Genomic DNA, 13,501 nt, shown 5'->3' on the forward strand with positions numbered 1-13,501 from the left:
TATAATTTACGGATGAGAATGGGCTAGGAAGTGTGGTTAGTACTATTGTCAATTATATTTTGTAAAAGAAAACTGGATTAAATCTGATTTATTGTATTCTGAAATAAAGAAAAATTATATTTTAAGATTAAAAGATTAATATCAAGCAAACCGCTCCAATTACAATTTTATAAATTCTAGGATGACTATGTTCTTTGTAAAGTCGTGTCGCATTACCTTTAGTTCTTTAAAAAACTTTAAAACTAACATTTTAAACAATCTCTATGTTGCCTTTTGCTTCAACCCCAAAATAACCCGTGAATCTGCGCAGGATGATAACGCAATAATAAAAAACATCTAAAATCAATAACTATTGAATTTAAAAGTACTATCAGAAATAACGAGAGTAGGAAAAGCATATCAAAGAATTTTAAAACAATTTGGAAGAGTACAAAGTTCAAATTCGATGGCTTTATACGGCATTTACTTCAATGAAATTAACAAAAAGTCTTGCTCAACAAAATTCTTTGAGTGACATAACCGTTAATCAAAACTTTAAAGCGTAAAAATCAAAAATAAAAGTAGACTTGCAATATAAATATAAACCAAAATTTAATTTAATTAAGATATTTATTATTGCCTTACCATACTTACTTACCTTACCTTTAAACGGAGGACTTATTCAAATTTCGAGGTGGAATTTTAATTGGCGAAAGCTCATAGCCGTCTACTGCATAAGTTTTTGGCTTTACAATTGCCAATATACCATAACACATACTACGATTTGGTCCTTTTGATTACAGACGGTCTGGATTCAGAAATATGCTCTTGGAAGTTAAGAAGTACAGATTAAACTTATTAGGAGATTACAGGCATTAATTTACAAGTTATGACTAGTGCAATAATATAAAAAAATATTACCAAATGAATACATTTTTTAATAATTCGTTTGTGTTTTTTTCAGATTAAAAGAAATTAGGACAGCTTTGAAAGCACGTAAGTTGTTTCTTTAAAAAAGTAATTTGACTTTTATATTTTTGTTTTAAGTATGTCCTAAAAAGTATGTAAAGTATGTAAAAACTAAGTGCTGACACCATCGAGGGTATCGAGAATGTTCAAATGTTTTCCCATTCCCGCAGCCTTAGTCGGTGCCTTTTGAGCCTCAGAGACAAAAGTTTTGCTTCAATTTAGTTAATTAGCAGACTCACATGTAGGCTCTGGTCCTCATTTCATCATTTCGCATCACGAACTGCTTATCGCATTATCAACATGCTCCGTCTTTGGGGGCTGTTTAAGTTATTTCAGATAAACTTTTCTTCACGCACTGCATAGCACTTTTATTTAAATTTTTACCCAGCACTTTCTTTCTATCTCGGTTGTCCCGACGAGGAGTTTAAGTCGATGCCTTCTGGACTTCCTTTGCCTTATCAATAGTAGAAGAAGTTCCAGCACACACACAATCGGCATACGGAGGCTGTCCTATCCTGCAGGACCTGGGCGGGGCTGGTCATATTTTAGGAGATAGGCAAAACATTAAGCGGATTAGTTTTCCTGCCCGGGAATCGGGGGCGGGGGCGGGAGTTCGGTTCAGGTGGGCAAAGGCCATTAGTTGTGTGTCGTCGCCAGCTTTCTGCAGCGGCGGAGGACGAGGTCAGCTGAAGCTAGTTATAAATTGTTGGCTATTAGTTAAATGAACTTGCCGTTTTCTGCTCGAGCCCTGCTTTGGCCATTTCAGTTAGCAACCACTAAGCCACTGAAAGAGGCCAACTCAAATAGATTTACATTTAAATGTTTCCTAAGAACTTAAAGCTTATGAAAGGTGAATGATTCACAGAGAGGTTGAGGTAAATTGAAATGCTGGGAGAGAAGGAGCTGGTAGGGAAAGGATACATCTCAGTGGTATTTTCAACAAGTGTGGGGTGGAATTTCTGATTATAAGGGATATTGTGAAGAATTTCAGGGTTTCATAATTAAGGCTTTATGGATTATTGCTGATTGACCAATACTATCGAACTTATATATTCGAAAATGGTTAAATCACAAAGTGGTGTATACATCGGATTTTCATACTTTACTTAGCTTCGATATATATAATTAAACCATAACAAAATTAATTTTATTTAAGTCGGTAAATTCTGAATAAATTTTTGTTGAGTTACGACCTCTACACCTTTGTTAATAGAGTTATAAGAAAATAGTCCAGTTGTCACATAGCTTTTTTTAATGTACACAGAGAAAATTCTGACGTTCTCTTTTTAGTTGAAAATGTTCTTAAAAATAGATCGACGTTTTTGAAGTTGAAAACGTTTTCCTTTTGTTTAACATCATATCATACCTCAACAAATAAACTAATAGTTATCAATATCTTGTTTTTAACTTTCCTTCTAATATTAAGAACATTGATACCAAAATATACTAACACGGTTTTTAAGAACGAATGTTCTTAATTCAAGAACAAATTACTTGAATATTTATCTCTGTGTATCCAATATAAACTAGGGTAAGCCTTGTTTTTGCTTACAACTAGATATAACTTTAAAGAAATTTAAACATTTCAAAATAGGGAAATATTTAATTTAGTGGTTTTGTAGAATTTTAAAAACAAGAATCTTTTTGCCTTTCATTGAAGTTTCCATTTTCGGTACACCTGCAAGAAGCTTTATGCACCCCATACAAGTTATTTCCAAAGAAGTATTTAGTCAATGCGAAGGGAAATTGATTATGGAGCTGACTAATGACGATTTGCATAATCCGAATCGATAATCAGTGGATTGTGCAGTTGATAAGCGGGCGGTGTGGGCAGGCCCTCAATCGGTGGCAATCGGTTATATTGACAATTTTAGCCGCATTTCAGGACAATTAGAGTTCATTCAAAATTCAGACGACCCAATTTTGCCTGTCAAACTGTTCGGCAGCTTTTACCACCACTCCACCCACCGCCTACCTCCCACCGCCCACTAACCGCCAACCACAGGCAGTTAACTTTTTGGCCCAGATAGGAATATTTTGTGGGACATGTCAAACTTTTTGCCACTTGATTTTCCTCCATTTCGGTTTGTTTATTTATGAAACTTAATTTCTCGCTTTTTTATCAGGCGGAGTCAGGTGCGGACGGACTTAACCCACACACACGCACGCAGTCAAATGAGATTAATAATAATTTAATTAAAACTCGTGGGCTTAATGCATTTCGCTTGTAGCGGACTTCAGTGCGAGCTCTGCGCGATGCTCTTCTCTAGGGTTTTTGCGCCTGAAATGAAATTTAATTAAATTTTGCACTTATCGTTTTTACACAACCCACACGGACAAAGGCCTCAAACGAAAGTTGGCTGCCGTATTCGAATGCAGTGCCACGCCCACCGCCGACCAATGTCCGTGTGTTTTTTGTGCACTTTCACAGCGCCCACTTTTTCTGCCGTTTTTTGCAGTTGTTTTTCCGCCGCTTCCTCTTATTTTGAATCAATTAATTGACTTTACCTTTGTGTTTGTTGTTCAAGTTAGTCATGTGTTGCGTGCAGCGCACATTCACATTCCAAACAAATAAATGCAGGATAAAAATCGCCATTAAATTCAAATGTAAAAAATTCTCAAAACAAGTAAATAAAGCTTTGTAACCGCAGTTTTTTTTGTAGAAAACTGTTTATTTTTATGACAAACGCTTAAACCTAAACAAATGAAGATTTGACCAGTTATTGTTTTGCTTTTTGGACCGCTAAATAGTTAAATCCCAACTAAAACCATTACAAAACTATTTATTTTACTTGATAATGTTGTTCTTTCAGTAAAGTAAACATTTTATCTGCATAATAACTATTTTACTGGACAATTGGGAAGTCTTACGTTATTCGTAGAATTTTATTAAGCCGTATAATCCACAAAAATTCAATCGTTAGAAGCCAGATGGTTTGAACTGTTATTTTCAGCATAATAAAATAGTATTAGTAATTATCTAGTGCGAACACATACTAGAGGGATCACTCGCTAATTAATAGTAAAATCGACTTAACTTTATTGTTTTTGTAACAAATAAAATAATAATTTTTTGCGATTAATAAAAATGTTTTCAGATTGGGATACGAACTAATGGTCTATATCTACACAGATGCGGCTTAAAAAAAAAAAAATAATTCTCAAATAAGCAGTTCAACAAATATTTTTAAAAGAGGTTTTAAGTTGTTGATATGTCGATAATCCTCAAATTTTATTTTGTTTTGAGGTCCTGGCGGTTTGAATAAAAAAAATGATTGTCAAACTACCAGCTCTAAATTTATTTTTAAAAGGGGTTTTAAATTCTTTATATATGGATAATCTGATAAAATCTTTAATTAGAATGCTGTTCCTTTAACATTTTTTTTTCTTCACTTAAATTTTATTTTGTTATGGGGTCCTGGTAGACCAAATCTTACTTATTGATATATCCAACCAAAACTCAAGATATAAAGAAAAGTTAAGACTTTTAGATACCCATTACTCAGCTAAGTGGAGTGCGAGGGAGACGGATATATGTATGGAGCAAATCGGCTGCATCCTAGATTTGATACTTTATTATTGAATTGTTTATGGGTCCGGGTTAATCAATTTTTGGCTTGTACATACATATGTATATGGGTATTGATAATCAGATGTTTACAAAATTGAAAAAAATAAAAAAATTTAGTCAGTTTTTAGTGCTGTGAGAGTTAGTGGGCGCAGCGCAAGAACGTCAAGAATCTGCATGCCTAGTCCGAACTTTGCAAATTTTATAGTTTCCGATATCTCAGCGCTCATACCTACGGACAGACAGACGGATAGACGGACATGGCTAGTTCGACCCGGCCAGTGATCCTAACCAATGATGTTGACGAAACAAAAGTTAAATCTACTCATAATTTGAACCTACTTAATGTACTTTTTGGCATCAATGGAAATGTAGAATTTTTATGAAAGTCTACTTTTTAAAGTTTTTTCCTCGGCTAGAATACAAAAATTTTTTGATTCGTAAAGTTTGCCCAAACAAAACTAAGAATTGTTCAAAAATCTCTTTGCCAATATTTTATAAATAAACCATTATAAAATATACACTTAAACATATGATAAATGAAAATTCCACTTTAAAAGATATTATAGTATATTAAGTTTTTTTTTTGTGTTAATATTTATTTAAGCGTTGATCAGCCAACCTAATGTCTATAAAACGCATGGAAATAACAAAGGAAAAAATAACATGAAACAACAGAAATAATAATAATAACAGTGACAGTTCTACATTATTGTTTTAAGACACGGGTACGATGACGTCCTCGTGCACAAAGATCGCCAGGGTGCCGACGCTCCTTTTTATTATATTGTCATTATGCTCAACTTTCGTGTCTGGATAAGTTTATGGATCAATTTGGAAATCTTTCGTTCAGTTAAAGATGAATGTTCAATAGCATATGGGCATTTCCAAGGGTCGCGTACACACTTAGTGGAAATAAAAAAAGAAAATAAAAGTTTTTTTCGATAGCATATTGTTAGATCTTTGTTTAGTGTAAATGATGGGGTTTATTGAGCTATCATTTTCATAATATTGGCAAAAAAAAGCGGTCGCAAACGTACTCAAAATGTAAGATGACTTGGGCTTAATCTAGTAAAATGCAAAAATCTGCGAATTGGGATGGAATATTCTAAAGCAATCACTTTACCTTTAAAGTGGATTCATGTAGCTTTCTATCGAGTCTTTTCCCAAGGAAATATCTCCATTTGTTTTTTATTGAAATAAGTACAATTGATATGTTTTTCTTGCGAAATAATTAAACATCAAAATGGCTTTAAAAGAAAGTAAATTTGGAAAAAGTAATTTTTTTCAGTTTTCAGGGAAATTTCTTCAACAAAACAAATGAAATATGCTATGGGTCCACTGCATTAAATTTATTGTTAAATTTATTTATGTAAATACAAAAAAAATACGATGACTATGAATATTTTTTTCGGTCCTGGTTTACTATTTGGCGGATATGCCCATATCCAACCAGATTTTTCACATGAGCAACCAGATAAATAAAGATATTCGTTACTTTTCCCTTGGCTTGCTGAAGTTTTCAACTATGTTCGATTGCAGTTTTTGCACACCTGAAGGTCATTTGGGACGCTGAAACGAAAACAGGAAAATCCAATCAGGAGCACTTAAATCCCATCGCAGTCGTGTCTAATTGGAATTCGGTTGTTATTATTGTGGCTCGCTCATTTATAATGAACTGAAAATATTTGTGTAATCCTTTGTCGTTTTGTCGCCGTTTCGGCGTAAAATTAATTACATAATTTAATTTAAAAGCAATTCATTACATTTGCATTTGCTTGTTGTTGCTGGCCTCAATTTTAATCCTTTCATTAATTGCGAGCAGAGTGCGAAGGAGAAAAAGGGGTTTAGAATTTAACCCACTTTCACTCACTCTTCCGATTGGAACTATCGAATGGGAAACTGCAGTGATCGGGAAATCAAATCAGAATTTCTGTTAAGTCTAACAGTGAGTGGAGTGGAAAGGTCTCTTGGGTGAGCGGGAAAAGACTCAGGGCTCGCTCTCCGAGTTTCACTCACTCGGCTGTGGGTGCGAGCGGGACGACCATAGTCCCCGTTTGAGTGCACCCACGCTCCGGTGTGACCGCGCCTGCGCAGAAGAAAAATACCGAGGCAGTGGCAAAGTACCAGAATTTCCCTGGTATATCGGGCTCACTCTCGCGCTCTGAGAGCAAAGCATTCCCGTTCCCACCCCCCCCTGTTCATTAAAAGTACAGAATTTCGCTCACTCTCTCGCGCTCTGAGCGCAAAACACGCCCGCTCCCACCCCGTCGCCTGCTCCGTTGTTCATCGGTGTATCGCTTCGCCTCTGCTTTGGCCGCCTCTGCTTTGAACGTTCATTCGGCGAAAATTAATGGTGGTGTTCGGTTCTGTGTCGCGCAAGGCAAAGTCTCTAAAGTCTCGCAGAGCTAAGAATATATCTCAGAAAAATCGGGCCTAAGATCCAGCCAAGTTCCAAGTTCACGGTGTGTAGGAGTAACTGCAAGAGTAACGAGCGAAATATCGAAGTTTAGTTGTCGCATTGCCAATGCAAATCTAAAGTGTGCGCAGCGAACGGAGTGAGGCAAACAAAGCAGCGCAGAATTGTTAACAAACGTGAAATAACAATCCGGCAATAACCCAAACCCGATACCGATTCCGATCTACATCTACAGCAAAAACGTGAGCTTCCCCTACTCCAATTCCAACTTTATGGGCCCTGCTTTTTAACGGCCAAGCGGTGTTTTGTGTTTGATTAACAACGAATTAGGCATAATTAAAGCGTTCTCTCGGCGATTTGCATTTTCTCTGCTTAGTAGTAGTTGCTTTTACCCCAACCGGCGAAAAAAGCCGTCGCGTGTTGCTGTCTGTGTCTCCCCGCGTTGCTTGTGTGCGTGTGTGTGTGTACTGCATACAGCTTTTTAAACTTTGCAAAAAGGAAGAGGAAGAGGCGAGGAGCAGCGAACAAAATAAGTCCAGCATCCACATCCACTCAAATTGATTTTTGTTCTCCTCCGTCGTTCCGTCGTTATTTTTCCTATTTGCCTTCTCGCGTTCTCCGCTCTTTGTTGTCATTGCCGACTCCCTTTTGGGCCTGCATTCGCCGTGATACCCTGTAGGTCCGCAGGACGGAATGTGATGGGCCAGCTTTGTTTTGGTGCCGAAAGCCACCCCTATTCCTCCGGCCCAAAGGGGGCACAAACATTTCACTCCCATTTCCCTGACGAGTTCTGCCTCTGCAGTTTGCTGCCCGAAAACCCAAATCAAAAACCAGTCCCAATATGCTCTCTATACCCTTGGCAAAAACCGCGCGTCTTTCTCTCCCACTCTCTCGCGCTCTCGGCGCAAGTCGCTCTTCTCGCTCAATTGTTCAATTGCCAGACAAACTGGCTCTGGCTGCACTGGTGTGCGTGCGGTGTGTGTGCGAGTGGCGTCGGGCAGTGTTGCAAAGCGCCGCCCAGTTGGACTTAAAAATTCTAATTGGAGTGGGCAGCGGCTCGAGCAAAGCGCGCGTTTTCCTTCGCCTCGCTTCTTTGTTGATTCTTCTGGCTTGTTAACCCCACAGGACCCCCTGTACTTGTTTTCGGTATATTCTTGACCAGCTAAAGCTAGTTCTGATTTTTGACCTATCGTAAATATGGAATATCTTTTATCCCCTGCAAAGGGTATTATGATTTCGGTCTGATGTTTGTATTGCAAGAAAATCGCAGTTCCGATGCTTAAAATTATACATGTTTCAAATATGATGAAGAATATTACTGGGAGAGACTTTACGACTGTTCTTATACCGTTTGCGATCTCAAATCAAAAGCTTTCTGTTCAAAATTTTCCATTCGTCACTTCATAAGTAGATCTAGTTTTGAAAACCAATCAAGTCGGATGTCTTTGACTTGTATCTGTCCTAAGAACCCTAAGATTTTATTTTCTAGAATTTTTGGATTTATTAAAAGTGCTCCTGAATTTTGCAGTGTTTTCTATAATATAATGTCCTTTGAGTTTGTCTATATTCTATATCTGCTTTTATACCCACAGTCGTATTTTATTTTTGTGTGTGGATAAAGTTGTTATTCTAGTGGATAACGTTAACGTAAAGAATATACATAAACCGATCATGCAATTTTGGTGTTCGATTTAATACATTTTAAAGTAGAATTCAGTGTAATAGTTTTTTTTAGAATTTAAAGGTGTCTAATATATTTTAATTATGATAAATCACGGCTTTGTAATTTTAAATGAGTATTTTGTTGTCTTTTTATCCTTACAAGTAATAGTACGTACTAAAAACTCATTTCAAATCATTAGGAACTCATTTATCCTAACTTCGAAACTTTCCGATGGAAAAGTCAGATGGCGCCTAGCCACACAATACAAATAAGGCTGGCTTAAAAGAATCAATTTTGGTAACCTGCCCTTTTTCCCCTTATTTTTCTGTGCTGTGTAATCACTTCCGCATCGTCAAATGTTTGGCTCGCAAAAAAGGCGTTGCCAGGGCTCCTTTTTGATACATTTGTATATATACGAAATATAAGTCTTATCAGAACCTGCCAAGGCAACAAATTCATCCCGGGGAAACTTTCGCAGCTTTGCTGTTTTCATTGTTATTTTTGTTGCTGCCTGCAGCTGGGGAAACTCAATTGTGATTACTTTCGAAGGCGAAACCGTCGTCGTCGCCTCGCTGCACTTGAAAACGGATTTGAATCTGTCTTACACTGAGAACTATGCGTTCCAAAACCTAACTTGAATAACTCGAAGTCGGTGAACTGTGTTCTAAATTAGTTTCGCGGTTGTGTGTGATTGATTATCATAAGTGCATGTGTATTTTGACAGATATAAAATTGAAAAGATAAACTTTTGGACATAGTCTAAATTTAAAACGGGTTTTACTTCGATTAAATCTAGAAATGTTGTTACAACAGAATGCTCCGCATTTGAGATTCGGTACTTTTAAGAATACACAATATAAAAATTATAATTTTTTAAAAATATTCTAGTCTATACAGGAATTTATGAAATTTGATGTTTAACTAACGCATTTGTCTCAATAAAAATAAGTTATTCGATATGCTTAAATTGATTGGTTTTTAAATATTCAAACTCTTATAAAAATTAAATCAGTTTCTTCTTCATCGCTCATTCAAAAACAATTTTATTGATCTAAGCTACTAATCAAGTTTAACCAAGACTAATAAATGTCGATCTTAAATGTTAATTTAATCAGTTTTGATATTAGCTTTAGCTAACTTTTCGTTTCAGTGCAGCGCCCTACCCAAACATTCCCCACCCTCATGTTTTCTTTATTATTGTTGGGGGAATATCATTTACTATATTTACGAATACGGGGGGAGGAACTTTACGGAGCTCAGTTCAGTGCAATTATTTCATTCGGTTATTCATAGCCACCAATTAGTGCTGAAATCACATTTTATGGCATTACACGACATCAGCTGAACCATTACTTAACCGAAGTTCACTTTGAAGGTATATAAGCAAAATTAACTAGTATTTCGCAAGAATTTCGTTTTCATTTAAATAAAAGAACCGACTAACTGGAAAGTAAAAGTTTGTATTATAAAATTCGTTTAGCGATATGGTGTGGAATGATATGTTTAGCACGTTTTAGATTAATACAGGGGCCATTGGTTAAAGTAAATTGTTGATTTTAAAGATTTTTAAAGTTTGAAGAGTTTTATTAAATAAATAGATCATAAAGCCAGTCAGTACTTAATAAATACCAAATATCATTAAAGGCAGTTTATGTGTACCAACAAATTTAATATTACTGTGATGAGTAGGTAATTTATACCAACAAATGTAATATTACTGCGATAAGTATGCTTACAAAGATGTTTTATCACAAGGCTCAATTTTGTTTGAAAATATTCAGGAGAACAACGCGTAGATTTTGCAAAAGTCGCAGATACACAAGCAGGAATCCCAACTTCTTGTTTGGCTCGCTCCCAGCCAGTTTTCCCATGCCGCAGCCCCTTTCTCCGCGCTTTTCTCCGGCTCCACGGCTTTTGACTGCTTCGCTTTACGCTTTTGTTGCATTTTCCTTTTGGGCATGTGTTTCCACCTCCTCTGCAATTTTTTCGCACTCGGCCTGTTTTGTGCAATCGCTTTGTCGCCGTCGTCTTCGTCGTCAACGTCATCAGCGCTTCGCTTTTGTTGTGTGCATTTTCCTCGCCGTTTTCCATTTACTTTTCCCCAGTCGCTTCGCTCGTTCGTTCGTTCTGCTGCGTTGGATTTCAACCTGTCGGGCGGGCGGAAGGGGCGGTGGGTGGTGGGGCGGCAGCCTGCGCCTGTGTGAGTGGGTATCTGTGAGTGCGTCGGCTGAACTGCAGATTGAGGTCTGTACTTTGTTGCACTTTCTTGCTCCGGCCCGCCTGCATTTTCTAACTGGTTGGCTAGGACCCATACCCATCGCGGCTAAGTCGCTGCAGTATGCAGTCAGCAGTCTGCATTCTGCACTCCGCAGTCCGTAGGCCGTTGACTGCATTGAGTGGCGTCGCCTTCCTGCCCGCCACTCCCCCTCGCCCACTCTGCCACTCCCCCTGCACCGCCTTTTATCGTTGACCCTGCGCGCCACTTATTTCGTTCCTCTTCGCCTGCATCTTCTGCCTTCCGCTGCTTCTGGTGCCAGTGCAGTGCATTTCTTTTGCTTCGAAGCCCCACCAGAGCCAGGCACTCAACCCGTTTGGTGGTGGCTACAGTTGGGGTACAGTGGGGCCCCGGTGCGGGAACTTCTTGGCATTTACCGTATCTCAGATCGATCTCAAGTATTGGGTGATTTGGCTTAGATTTGCTCACTAAAGATACTGTTCTGTAGTTGCATACCTGCACAAAGCACTGATTTTGTCGGTTTAGACGATCCCTTTGTGTAATTAGTTTATGACATTCAGTACTTATCGGTACCGTAATATAAAATGTCTATGTTAAGGTGAGGATCATTCTTCTTACCTCTTATTTCGAAAAAATCTAAAAATTTCAAAAAGGTCTCTAAAGAATTCGCGATGTATGTACATGCTCCTTATAGAAAATAAAAATAATAAGCAGTTAGTGTTTGATTACGTTGTTACTACTTGAATTCAGAGTATAAATATATATATGTATAAATATAATTGGCCATTCCGGCTTCTTTACTATTGGTAATCGGTGCCATTAACGTTTTTAAAGTCTTTATCCAGTAATTGAGCAATTATAGCGTTTGTTTTACAGAATTGTTGACGGCGTTTTATTGCACTTACCTCTTTACCAATATATCTACTTGGTATTTTAGAGTCCGGACAGAACTGTATATTAATTTTCCTTATCTGCCCGCCAGAGAGTAATTTAAAGACCCAACCAGAATCACTGCCATAAATCATTGCGTTGAAACGATGATTCGAAGGAGTTGTCTTAATGGCTTTGGTCCATCAAATGTATGTTTTCCGTGCTGCTGCAAGAATACCCTAGTACATTCCATTCCATTCTCCTGGCAAAGACTTGCCATATCGAGGCCGCCCTGTTGTTCAGAAGTGGGCATAGGCATAGGCTCTTTCCGTAAGGGCTTTTGGCTGGTGGTGCTGCTGCTACCTCGCCACTTAACCGCTTTTCCGTCTCTTGGCTTTTGTCTTTTCACACTCTCCACCGAGGGATGTGGTGGCGCGGTGGAGGAGCACCACCTGACCTGCCAACCAATTGGCGTATGCCACCAAATGTCATTTAACCCACCCAGCCACCCACCCGCCCACTCTTGTCCGCTCTCTTGGCTGGTGAAATATGCAAGGCAAATGTAATCATTATTGATTTTGTGGTCCGGTCTCTCTGGAACGGAGAACTCGGAACTGAGCCGGCCGGAAGGGAGGGGAGGGGGGCTGACTGGGCATTCGCACACATTAGTATGTTAGATTATCCAAGCCGTTGCTGCTGAGGCTGCTTAAATATGCAAAACGTTGACGATCCGGGCGCCTAAGGAGACCAAGGACCCGTCACACACATTAGAAATTTAACAGGTTAATGTCCAAAGTCGTAAACGAGACCATTTATTTATGGCCACATTCCGACTTCTCGTCTTCGCCCCCCTTCCCGGCCAGCACTCAGTCAGGTTCTCCTAATTTTCATAAAATATATGAGACCACCCCCACTCGAGAGTGTGCGTGTCGTGAACATAAAAATCTGTAAAACAGACGCTTGCCTTGAGAGACCTTGAAGGGCTTTGATAATGACTGCTGCCTCTCTAACCACCTCGCCTCACCCTCCCCATTCCACTTCATCCCCCTTTGTTGCCAGCATAAGCTTTATGTTGTTGAGCTCCTTTTGGGGGTTGGAGAACAGAAACGCTCGTTTCTTTTTCGGGCCAGCTGTCAGATTTGTCAAAGGAGTGAAGGACTCGAGCGACTTGGGGCAGCTTGTGTGGCAGGAAGTTGCTTTGGCGGCACGCGGGGGGGAGGGGGACGTGCATGAGGCAGTGGGGAGGTGGGAAAAGGATCTGGATTCGGAGGGAATGTATCTATCAATCTCCATAATTGCACGCGAAGGGTAAAGCTGAAAATGCAAGCATATTTCGCTGGTTCGCAATATCTGCAGATGGCAAGCACATAGCACAGTCATTACTCACTAAGAGGAACCACCAGAAGGATTTCTGTCAATCTTCTAAACTGATGGTAAACGAGAACGGCTTAGAAACTAACTCCAGTTTAAGAATGTAAAATCAATCTAGTATTGTTTGCTATCAATTTTACCAATATATGGCATTTGTTAATATTAATGTTAATCTAACATTTTCCGTTGCTCTTTGCCAAATAGTCTTCTTGTCTCTAGTCTCAACGTAGCCAGCCGTAAACTATTGGCAATTATCTTTGAAAGCATCCCGGATACATTTCTCCTCTACCGAAATGTATGATTTCACTGGGTAGTCAAGGAAGTATTTATCAATTCAAAATGATATCTAGTCAATCTGAAAAAATGCTCGCAATCGCTTCAACCAGTTTGATTTGCATCTCGAAATGTGTGTCTGCAGTGCGGAAA

General features: G+C 38.6%; 1 protein-coding gene across 21 annotated transcripts in view; it reads left to right on the forward strand.

The window, feature by feature from the left end:
• Positions 1-6,855: 6,855 nt before the first annotated feature.
• Positions 6,856-13,501, forward strand: part of mub (poly(rC)-binding protein mub) — a 50,573-nt gene continuing 43,927 nt past the window's right edge. For 6 of the 21 annotated variants that reach the window (XM_065864758.2, XM_065864761.2, XM_065864763.2 and 3 more), the window contains exon 1: positions 6,859-7,177. The gene's annotated coding sequence lies outside the window, so the exon portion shown is untranslated. Of the gene's footprint in view, positions 7,178-13,501 lie in introns of all 21 variants that reach the window. The other 15 variants (XM_036815494.3, XM_065864754.2, XM_065864755.2 and 12 more) reach the window with 9 other exon arrangements.

This window comes from Drosophila suzukii, chromosome 3, assembly GCF_043229965.1.
Source record: "Drosophila suzukii chromosome 3, CBGP_Dsuzu_IsoJpt1.0, whole genome shotgun sequence".
Lineage (NCBI taxonomy): Eukaryota > Metazoa > Arthropoda > Insecta > Diptera > Drosophilidae > Drosophila > Drosophila suzukii.